This window comes from Dermacentor albipictus, chromosome 8 (assembly GCF_038994185.2).
Source record: "Dermacentor albipictus isolate Rhodes 1998 colony chromosome 8, USDA_Dalb.pri_finalv2, whole genome shotgun sequence".
In the NCBI taxonomy this organism is placed as follows: domain Eukaryota; kingdom Metazoa; phylum Arthropoda; class Arachnida; order Ixodida; family Ixodidae; genus Dermacentor; species Dermacentor albipictus.
In genome coordinates, this window is record NC_091828.1 from 52,882,224 (window position 1) to 52,893,478 (window position 11,255).

Sequence of the window (11,255 nt, forward strand, 5' to 3'; positions counted from 1 at the left end):
AGCCCAGCCTTCCCACAACTTGGTGACCAGGACGACTGAGCCCTGCCATGCCAGCATCAGCGCACCGACTTTACCAAGGCGAGTAGTGACGTGGCCTCGCACGGTTTGGCAGAAGTCTTGCGATTGTAGGGGGCATGGGAATTCTACAGACATGCTGGACATCTGGTTCATCCCGCTAAACAACCATTTCCTTCTTAACAAGGTTCCAGGCTCCGGCTCTCAGCCCCTGCTCTGACTTGTACAAGGACTCGTGGGCAGCCGTCCTTGCTCACTATGTCACCTCGAGCACTCACTCTCCTCCAGCTGGTGCTCCATCACAACAGCTCTCGCCATCTATCGTGTCATTCTGAATATGGTCGTCCCACATCACCTGCTTCCACCCGTGCCGGTCGTCAGCATGCGCCGACCCCAGCATCAAACCTCTACGTGGTCCATGAGCTTCCTCCCCCAGCTCAAAGGCAGCTGCTCGACGATTCCTTCCAAGAAATACACTGGGCTAAACGCAAGTGCCTTCGGCTACTTTACAGCTCGTCGCTGTTCTTCCTTAGACGTCCCCACAAGCTGCCCGCTTTCCACTCGGGGCAACTCACTCATCGCCAATTCAGAGGCTCAGCCACCGACTCAACAAGGCGCAAATTTCACTCTCGCTGGCGCGGCGTTGCCACAAGCACAACCTTCGTGATGCATTGAGTGACCACTGCAACCCTGATGCTATAGGCATTCGAGATTCCACTGAAAGCAGCAGCAGGCAAGCTTTCCGATGTTGTGCTCACATCTTTCGCAGATGCATGGCCTACCGAAATTTTGCAGGAGCAACTTTGCCATCTGGTTTCTTCAGCTCGAGAATCACTTCTAAGTCAACAACATGAGTGACCAATACTTGCGCTATCTCCACGCAAGTCCCAAGCTGCCAGATGGTCTACTTTCGGAGCTCCGACTTCTACAGGCCCGTGCATCTACGAGTGCCTGTGGCAGGTTGCGATTTCTCACTTTGGTATCATATGTGGCTGCGCTTCACTCACAACCTATGCTGCCGGTGCTGCCTGGTGTATATCTCTCAGATTGCGAGAACCCGACACTACCAATGACGACACCGTCTGCACACTTTACCTGGGGGCTTTACCATTGGACTTTATTTCAATTGCACTTCGCACTAGGAGATGGGCTCTGTAGCCGCGCGGCTATCACTTCCAACATAGGCAAAGAAGATGGGCTCACGCACAGGCAGAGCAAGAATAGAACATGCTAGTGCACGCGACCTGAACGGCTGCTCCCAAGATCCCGTGACACCATGGCTGGCTGGCTTGAATAAGCCTAGTTACCTCTTCATGCTGCCTCCCATAAATTGGTGACCAGGACGACCAAACCTAGCCTTCGCACAACTTCTTTGTACATACACCTCTGCTCACAGTGCTTCCGTCGCAAGTCTGAAAACATTGCCTTAGCCTGCAAGTCATTATTGCATTCATGTAATTAACAATGAGGACTTCTTAATTTGAATTCCAGCAAAAGGGTTAAATAACTACACAAGTCGGAAATCAAAATGGAGTGACTCCCATGCATTATGGGAACCAATGTTATGGTAACATTTTGCTGGTAACCCAACATTGTTATGATTAACGTGAAGTGTTGCTAGGCGGACCAACATGTTTGTGTAAAATGAACTATGTGTGTAACAAAAGCAAAAAGACGTCAGTGACTATGATTGTGTGACAGTGACAGCATGATTTCTACTCCGGCCATTTGAAGTCAGCTTACAACATGCAGACTGTTGCGTTCTACATGTGTACTGGACGAGCATATGAAAGAGAAGCATGGATTGTCAAGTTATCAGTGATTATGTGTTATACAATCGTACGTACCTACGGCTATGTCATGTGATGTATGTTAAAACAACGATGGCTTCATAGGTTTCTCAGCCCAAAGCAGTTTTTTAAAAACCCATAAGGGATTTCTTCGAAAAAAAAAAGCTTCATAGCTGAAAAAAAATTTTCTCCAGGTCCTGGGATGGAACCCAGGACATTGTGCTAAAGTCAGGTTGATGAGAATTTTCCTTTTCGTGAACCCTCCTTGATTTTGCGGGCTTCCACAGAACTGATTTGCCATTAATCGGTCTTAGGAGCAGGCAAATGGTCGACGGCCCTAACTTTGACCGCCTAAATGCCTTGGGGTAGCATACAACAGCTTATTGGCTACTAGCCTGCTTCTAAGGTCACATGCAATTAAAATGAATTATATTAACTAACACATGCAGGATTGTTTTAATAACATATGCCTCCATGAACTCATGCACTGCCCAAGATCATAACACGCAAAAAGCACAGTTCACATTAGTAGGCCTTGCAAAGCGTGCCAAGATGCACACCATGAAATTTATTTGAATTGTTTGAGTGCTTCCTATTATGGCCATTTGATGGGACACTAAAGGCAAATACTAAGTAGATGTTGCCTATTAAAGTAGCATTCCATAAACCTCACAGTGCTTCTTCCATGCCAAGAAGAGATAGTTTACGAGAAAATTGCATCTGAAGGGTTCGCATACCTAGAGAGCAATTCAATTCGCCTGCTCCTGAGGACAGAGTGGCGACGTTGTGCCATCACTGCCCTTCACTTCCATTGGTGAGTAAAACAGTACCCTACAGACGGTGCTACAGTTTTCTGTGCAAAATGCGTAAGCCCGGCCATGTAGCAACCGAGCCAAGACAGAACGTTGGACTCGCCGCTGCAACTGCTCTTGATCAAGTAGCACGGACTGTTCGGGAATCCCGCAACATCACATAAACATCAAATTCTCTGTAACTTGCAGTTTGGGCGAGTTTCGCGAGCCAGAAAATCCAGCTCAGCACTATGTGATAACGAAACTACTAAAACATGTAAGCGTGGGCGATGCTTTCAAGGGTAACCTCAATGGGTTCTTTTTTCTAAATATCAAATAGAACTAGACGAATAGCATTTTCTTTCATCTTATAATGCAATGCAGCAATCTTTTTATTACTAGTAGATAAGTCCTAGCGACAGAACTTTAATGAGGAGTGCCTTCATCATCGGGCTGGTACTTTAATGTGCTGGGGCAGCCTCTAATTGTGTATTGCAGTTACTTCCGTTCATCAATTACTGAAGCTCTGTTCGCAATAACAGTGATGCCTTCGACGTTTTCGAGCACTAATCTATTACTTTAGCTTGACTTAATAATTGCCTTTAGTGTCCCTTTAGACACTAGTCCCTCTGACCTGCATAGGACTTGCCACAGCAGAGAGGTATTGCGCTGATAACCCCCACAGCACAACACACAAAGTGCTTGGCATGGTTCTTTGTACATCCTTGTCTCTCAGTACTCGTGTTACAAAGACACAATTGGGCTAATCACTTCGGTGCGGGAGAAACCATTGGGGCATCATATCTACTAGTCAAGTTTTTCAATTTGTGGCTAATTCTGAGCACATATGGCACAAAGTCATATCTAGTGATATCTGTTCTTCTTATGTCTGATGGTGTGTCCTAGTGAGGAACGCTTCACCTTTTAAAGAACAGATTTGGTAACGGCATGTACAACCAATTGAGTAAGTGGGATTTCAAATGCCTGTTCATTTGATCAAATCACATCAACAGGCCACTTGCCCCAATTGGGCAAATGGCCAATAAACCATCATACCCTGTCTTAGGGCATCAAGGGGCAGCCGAAGTCAGAGCCCTTGAACAGTTGCCTGCTGATGTATTTTATGATGCCTGCAGTTAAGACGTCTGCTGCTGTGGCTGTGAGTGGCAGTGGCTTATGCCAAGGGGATGGGAGGGTGAGTGCCACAGTAGCTGAATTGGTAAGGCACTACATGCCTAATGAAGGTGGTGTGGATTCAGCTCCTACCTACAGCAAACTATCTTTTCGTCCACTTTCATTTCCCTTATCCATACTATTTATAAATTCCAAAAATGCATATTTAATTTACCCTATGCTTTCTCCGAGTTCATTACCTATTTTCATCATCTGGTCAAACAATTATGGCTCAGCTCGATAAAGGCTAATTCAGCTTGGAAGATAAGAACATCCGAGGAGGCCAAAGGAAGTGACTTGGTCGGCAATTGTGGATACTGTTCAGAATCAGCTTTAAAAACATAGAAGGTTTTCAGCTAAGCGCATAGCAAAGACAGTCAACTTGTCATAAAGGTGCTTAGAGTAACTACTCACTAGTGCACTAAACATGAAAGTTTTAGCTAAGTGTGCCCAAATTGCTGACAAGAAATGCGGAAATAAGGTTACTTGTCAATCTAGTATATGCTCCTGACAGAGCACCTTGGTGGCGAGCGTCGCAACACCCGTCACAGCAGAAGCGCAACTAGCGAACAGGTGGGGGAATTGGGTCATGCGTGCCATGGCCGAATCCATTTCCTGAAAGCTGAAGAGCAGCTCGACAAGGACTTGCTAATCAAATGTAAGCGGAACAGACGCCACTAGGCCTGAGGTGTACAAATTGTACACCTCATGTACAAATATGCGCACAAATTTACCCACAGCTTCAAGAACATGCCTGCTAGATGCAATGTCCCATTTGTCCCTTTATACACCTGTCAAATTAGCCCAATTGTGTTCTCGTACCTAAAGACAAGGGTGTATGAAAAATCACGCCAACCATATTGAGCATTGTGCTGTGGGTTGGTCATAAGATATCTCTCAGCTGTGGCAAGTTCTACGTGGACCAAACGGCCCAATGCCTGAATGACTATTTGAGGGAGCATTCAAACAATTTAAATAAACCGGATGGTGCAGCACACATTGCAAGGCCTGCTCATATGAGCCGTGCTTTCGCACATTATGATCCTGTGCAGGAGTAGCAACAAAACATCGCATGAGCTCATGAAGGTATATTTTATCAGAGAGTGCACATGTTAGTAGCACTTCAATTGCCTTAATTCCCCAGAGGTGCACTTGTTTAATGGCTATTTGTAGCATTAAAAGACAAACTAGCACTGTCACAACATTCACCTCTTGCCTGTGCACAAAATTTGTACACTATGTTTCATCCTTTGAATCATTAAATCAGTTAGTAGTTCGCACTTTCATGTGTCCTTCCTCTGTAAATAGATTTTCGCACACAAAAACAATGTGCAGCAGACTTCACCAATTTGCCCAAGACGAAGTCCTAGTCAGACTCAAAAATCTCCTTCAGAGATTTTCTTACTGTGATGAGAATTTCTGTCACTGCATGGCACTCTGTTCGAACAAGGCCTTCACTGATAAGATGGGAGAAAAAAAAGGTTACAGAGGCAAAAATTGTCACATTGGCACTCAGATATATTCCCTAATGCAATGCCTAAAAGATTTTTTTTTTTGTTGGACAAGAGGATCAGGGTAAGGCTCATGACTAATGAGCATTCTATTGCACAGATGAAGGGATTAACCAAACAAGCCCTGCGAAGTCAAGGAAGATTCATACAATGGAAACTTGGCATTTGCTTGAGAGTGGCATGCAGGGACCCGCAAACCCACACCGGTCATATTAGCGTGCATCTCACATCTATAACCTAATGCAGGTTCCTGCAATGAACCTACATCATGTTTGTAAACAAAAATTGAGCCAAAGTAGAACTATGAGCGGCTGGGCCACGTTCTGCAATATTTGTCTTCATAGTTTACATTGGGGTTGCTCAACATGTTCCTTTAGAACTGTGGCGAGCAGGTGCTCAAGCAAGTCGCGATTCGCTAGCCGCCAAAATCCGATAAACAAACAGTATGAACATGCAAGACAAGAAACAGTACAGGTAAATGCGACATCGAGTGCCATATAAAAATTGCAACAGCTCACTTACTTAGGCAATATCTGCAACAGCAATCCTACGAAGGATGAAACTTTTTTTTTTTTTTTCGCGATCGATGCACAACACTAAGCGGCAACTGCAGCAACAAGCATTTGGAACGAGTTTAAACGTTTTTTACCATAAGAGCAAAAAGTTCTGCCAAACTGAGAGCCCACATATGCTCCATTCACATCAGTAAATTCAACAAACAAGAGCAACAGCACTGAAAAACGTAACAGGAGCTGCACAAGACCACACTACCAACCATAAACGCGCTCCAAGGCATAAAGAAACGAGCTGCTCCAGCGTTGCGCCCAAGTGTGGCTCGAGATCGCAAGCTCGAACACCATCCGGTTCTTCCAGCGCAACTAACTAGAACAACATTCTATCACACAACACAGTAAGAAGCCGTAAAATTCTGTTTTAGCTAAGCTGAAAAGCTGAAGCAGCTCCAGCAGCGCGCGCAAAACTATAAACCGGAACACGCCATACTTGTTTAAAAACGTCATCATAACTGTGACGTCACTTCCGTGCGTGGCAGCAGCGTTTTAGTATGGCATTTCGCTCCTACCACGTGCGTGTCAGCAGTTTACGCCTTTTTTTTTCTCATGGGTTAACCTAGGTAGGATATTAGGCAGCATAGTAGCAAGAGCTTGGTGGCGCAAGCCACCGCCCCGTTCCAAAGGGGACGCTCATAACATCCATCCATCCATCCGGAAACGGGGTTTTGCACACGCTTTACCAGGTGTTCTGTGGCTTTACTGGGTTTCTGGCTTCTGCGCCTGGATCGTGCTCCCGCCAGTTTAGTTGCTGTGTAGCAAACGTAGCGCCTATATTAAGTAGGCGCTACGTTTGCCACACAGCAACCAAACTGGCGGGAGCACGATCGAGGCGCAGAATACATGTAGCGCTGAGTCATATCGAGTTAAGGCACACTCTGAACTGACTTCTAAGGGCATCCCGAGCGGTTTTTCGTTTATTACGCCGCCGTTACGCCGAGTTGTGCCGCCGCGCTCCAGCTGTTGCATTTCGTGTAGGGCTACTGACAAAATGCGGTTTCCAGGTGGCACGATGGCCTCGACTGGAATAAACGCACACGACACCAAAGATTGAGTAAGCCTGAAAATATTTTATTTGCATTTTACAAGTACAACAAAAAGCACACGTCTACGCATCCACACAAACGCGGTTACATAGTCAAGAACATAGGCAAGAAATGGCTCATTAATAAGGGTAGCACAAACGCACCAGAAAGAAGACCTAAGTTACAAAACGTACGGTCGGCTGCTAGGTATAATAATTTCCCTGTCACCGCGTGTCACTTTTATACAGCATCTTTACAGCACTACCAGGCCGGGTAGTTTGGCGGAAAGAATGCAACAGCTTACGGCCGTCAGCTGCCTCTGCCATAATTATCCTAACCTCCGCATCAACGTCGTGCAAGTCCGCATACAGGCATCTGTATCTGAACCATATATGTGCCAGCTTAATACATGTGTAGTGAAATTATGACAACCACTGCGTCTTATCAAACGTATTGGTTTTGCAAATGCGCATTACAGCTGACGGAACGACATACTGTAAGTGAAGCACAAGAGAACAAGGACAAAAGGAGGATACAACACTTGAAGAAATGAAGAATTAGTAGGCGTACAGCAAACAAGCGATGACGGAGAACACACAATGATCGGGTGTTCTGTGACATCGCTTTGCGTATTTACGGCGTTATGGAGATCAACGGCATAAAAACGTACCTTCAAGAGTACTCCCTCAACCTCCGCCGCATTCATCATGATAATCAACGCCTAAACAAAATGAGGCACTATTTTTTGCCAAGAGTAGACCTCTTTACAGCAAGTATATGTAATGACTCGCAGACGAAACCAGCATGCTTTCGAAAATGTTTTACCGGTTTTACCACAGAACACCTATACAAATTTAGAGAAGGGAAACTGTACCTTCCACAGTGCTACGGAAATAAGCGTAGCGGTGGCGTCGTGAACTAAAGTATGTGACCACGGTGGCGCTGTACAACAGGAAACGGAAACGCGGTTTTGCGCAGTTTACCAGGTGTTCTGTGGCTTTACTGGGTTTCTAGCTGGTGCGCCTCGATCGTGCTCCCGCCAGTTTAGTTGCTGTGTGGCAAACGTAGCGCCTATATATTTATGTAGGCGCTACGTTTGCCACACAGCAACCAAACTGGCGGGAGCATGATCGAGGCGCAGCAGAATACATGTAGCGCTGAGTCATGTTGAATTAAGGCACACTCTGAACTGACTTTTAAGGGCATCCCGAGCGGTTTTTTGTTCATTACGCCGCCGTTACCCCGAGTTGTGCCGCCGCGCGCCAGCTGTTGCATTTCGTGTAGGGCTACTGACAGAATGCGCTTTCCAGGTGGCACGATGGCCTCGACTGGAATAAACGCACATGACACCAAAGATTGAGTAAGCCTGAAATATTTTATTTGCATTTTACAAGTACAAACAGAAAGCACACGTCTACGCATCCACACAAACGTGGTTACATAGTCAAGAACGTAATCAAGAAATGGCTCATTAATAAGGGTAGCACAAACGCACAAGAAAGAAGATCTAAGCTACAAAACGTACGGTCGGCTGCTAAGTATAATATTTTCCCTGTCACCGCGTGTCACTTTTATACAGCATCTTTACAGCACTACCAGGTCGGGTAGTTTGGCCGAAAGAACGCAACAGCTTACGGCCGTCAGCTGCCTCTTCCTCACGGGTGTCATACTTATCCTAATGTCCGCATCAACGTCGTGCAAGTCCGCATACAGGTATCCGTATCTGAACCATATGTGCCAGCTTATACACGTGTAGTGAAATTATGATAACCACTGCGTCTTATCAAACGTATTGGTTTTGCGAATGCGCGTTACAGCTGACGGAACGACATACTGTAACTGAAGCACAAGAGAACAAGGACAAAAGGAGGATACAACACTTGAAGAAATGAAGAATTAGTAGGTGTACAGCAAACAAGCGATGACGGAGAACACACAATGATGCATCGGGTGTTCTGTGACATCGGTTTGCGTACTTACGGTGTTATGGAGATCAACGGCATAAAAACGTACCTTCAAGCGTACTCCCTCAACCTCCGCCGCATTCATTACGATAATCAACGCCTAAACAAAATGGGGCACTATTTTTTGCCAAGAGTAGACCTCTTTACAGCAAGTCTATGTAATGACTCGCAGACGAAACCAGCATGCTTTCGAAAATGTTTTACCGGTTTTACCGCCGCAGTATTCGAACGCCAACGGCCAGGAAACACATCGATACCAATAGGCTGTCGGTGGTTAATCAAGTACAAAAACCTTGACGCTATGACTAAACAGCAGCTTCAACAATCAAATTTTAAAAAATCAACTGCCTACTTGCCTGAGGTAACAAAACTTCCTTAGACGCCTCGATTGTTTATGTGAATAGTTTGTGTAAAGTAAAAAATTCAGCATGTTCAGCGCCCCTAGCAGAGAAAGCACAAATTAAAGTATTCGACCAAATTACAGTAGCTCCACTTGCGCGCTTACGCTGAAACGCGCCTCGATTGATTTTTCGCCCTCTGTGGCCATTTGTTGAACTTGAGAGTGTACGGGGCCTGGTTTTACCGCCGCAGTATTCGAACGCCAACGGCCAGGAAACACATCGATACCAATAGGCTGTCGGCTGCCGGTGGTTAATCAAGTACAAAAACATTGACGGTATGACTAAAAAGCAGCTTCAACAATCAAATAAAAAAAAATCAACTGCCTATTTGCCTGAGGTATCAAAACATCTTTAGACACCTCGATTGTTTACGTCAATGGTTTGTGTAAAGTAAAAAATTCACCATGTTTAGCGCCCCTAGCAGAGAAAGCACAAATTAAAGTATTCGACCAAATTACAGCAGGGGCTCTATTCTGGACACGCATGGCGGCTGCACGGCCGCCATTATCCGCCATGTTTACTCTCTGATTGGCTGTCGAAAGGTCACGTGTTTTGAAATTTGTGCCGGGAAGCGGAAGTATTGCAAAATGCAATTTTGCGTTTTCATCAAGATGACGAAACGTGACGTGGAGCTGCAAATGTTATGGACTAATACATTTTTTTGGTCCTTGACAGATATATTGTGATGTTAGCGCTTCAAAAAGAATGTGAGCGGTAGCGTGCAGAAGCCAGTGCAATGCATCTGCAATTGCGCGAATATGTGGTGGCGATTCAAGATATGCGCCATGCCAGCTTGCTGATTGGCTGAAGGAATATCTCATGAGGAGCGTCACAGGAAGGGCTGTTTCGTAAACGTCATTTTGACGATGCGTGACGTTGCGCAGGGCCGCCATTGCTGAGATTTTCCGCCATAATTTTTGCTGCGACGAGCCGCGCGAATTATGCTAATGGGCAGCCATATGCAATGGCAGCCGAGAGGAATGCGTATCGCCACATTTTCCCCGTCGTTTGGCGCCACGAAAATCTTTTGTTCATAACGCGTGCTCATAGTATTTGCATCGCTCTCGGGTGGTGTTGGCATTTGTGTTTTGGGCCATCGTTTTTTAAAAGAACGCGTAAATACGAAATAATATTGGTTGAATATAGCAAACTTTCAGCAATGTTGTCCACTTTTCACTGCTGCATTTGTATTGTAATCGAGATTAATGCCTTTTCGCACAATCAAAAGTTATGACAACGGCCTTTTTCTAACTTACAAAAAGAAATGTACGCAAGGCGGCGCCTTGAAGTTTCCTCCCGCGGTGCGAGTAACCAGCGAAATGAACAAGAGATGGCAGCGCCGGCGCTTGCGTCGCTCTAGTGGATATCTCTGGCGCGCGCAACGCTATCGGTGATATTCGGCCGTTTCTAAGCCAGCCGAGTCGGGCTGAGTCACTTGCGTTTCACGAAATAGCGATAACGTGGCCTAGAACGTGCGCGCATCACCACTGGTAGTTCGCGTATGTTGTCTCAAGAAAGAAAACAAGCGCGTTGGCACGAACATGCGATGACTCATTCCATTTTCCAGGGACACGCATCCGAGCTACTGAAGCAGACGACGGCTTGTACGCAGCAGACGACGGAAGCGAGAAGCGTTTTCGACAGAATAATCATACCCTTTGAGATAGCTGCTTTATTTTTACTGCGGAGGAAAACTGTTTTGCTTTACCGATAACGCTACATTCAGTGCCTTCATTTCAGTTTCTTAGGCGAAACGTCAAGTTGGCGTCACGTTACGTAAGCAAAACCGGGCCACCAGCGCCATTTTGTTTGCGTCGCGCCTACGTCACGCTCCGAAGAAAATGGCGGAATGTCCAGAATAGCGCCCCAGGGAGAGGTTCTCCGCAGTACGTGTCACATGGCTCTACACTGCGCATGCCCGGCCGTCGCCTAGCAACGGTACCACCGCTTGCGCCGGCGCGTGCAGCAGACGAAAATCGAATGAGCGCACTGGAGAAACACAAACTATAATATACA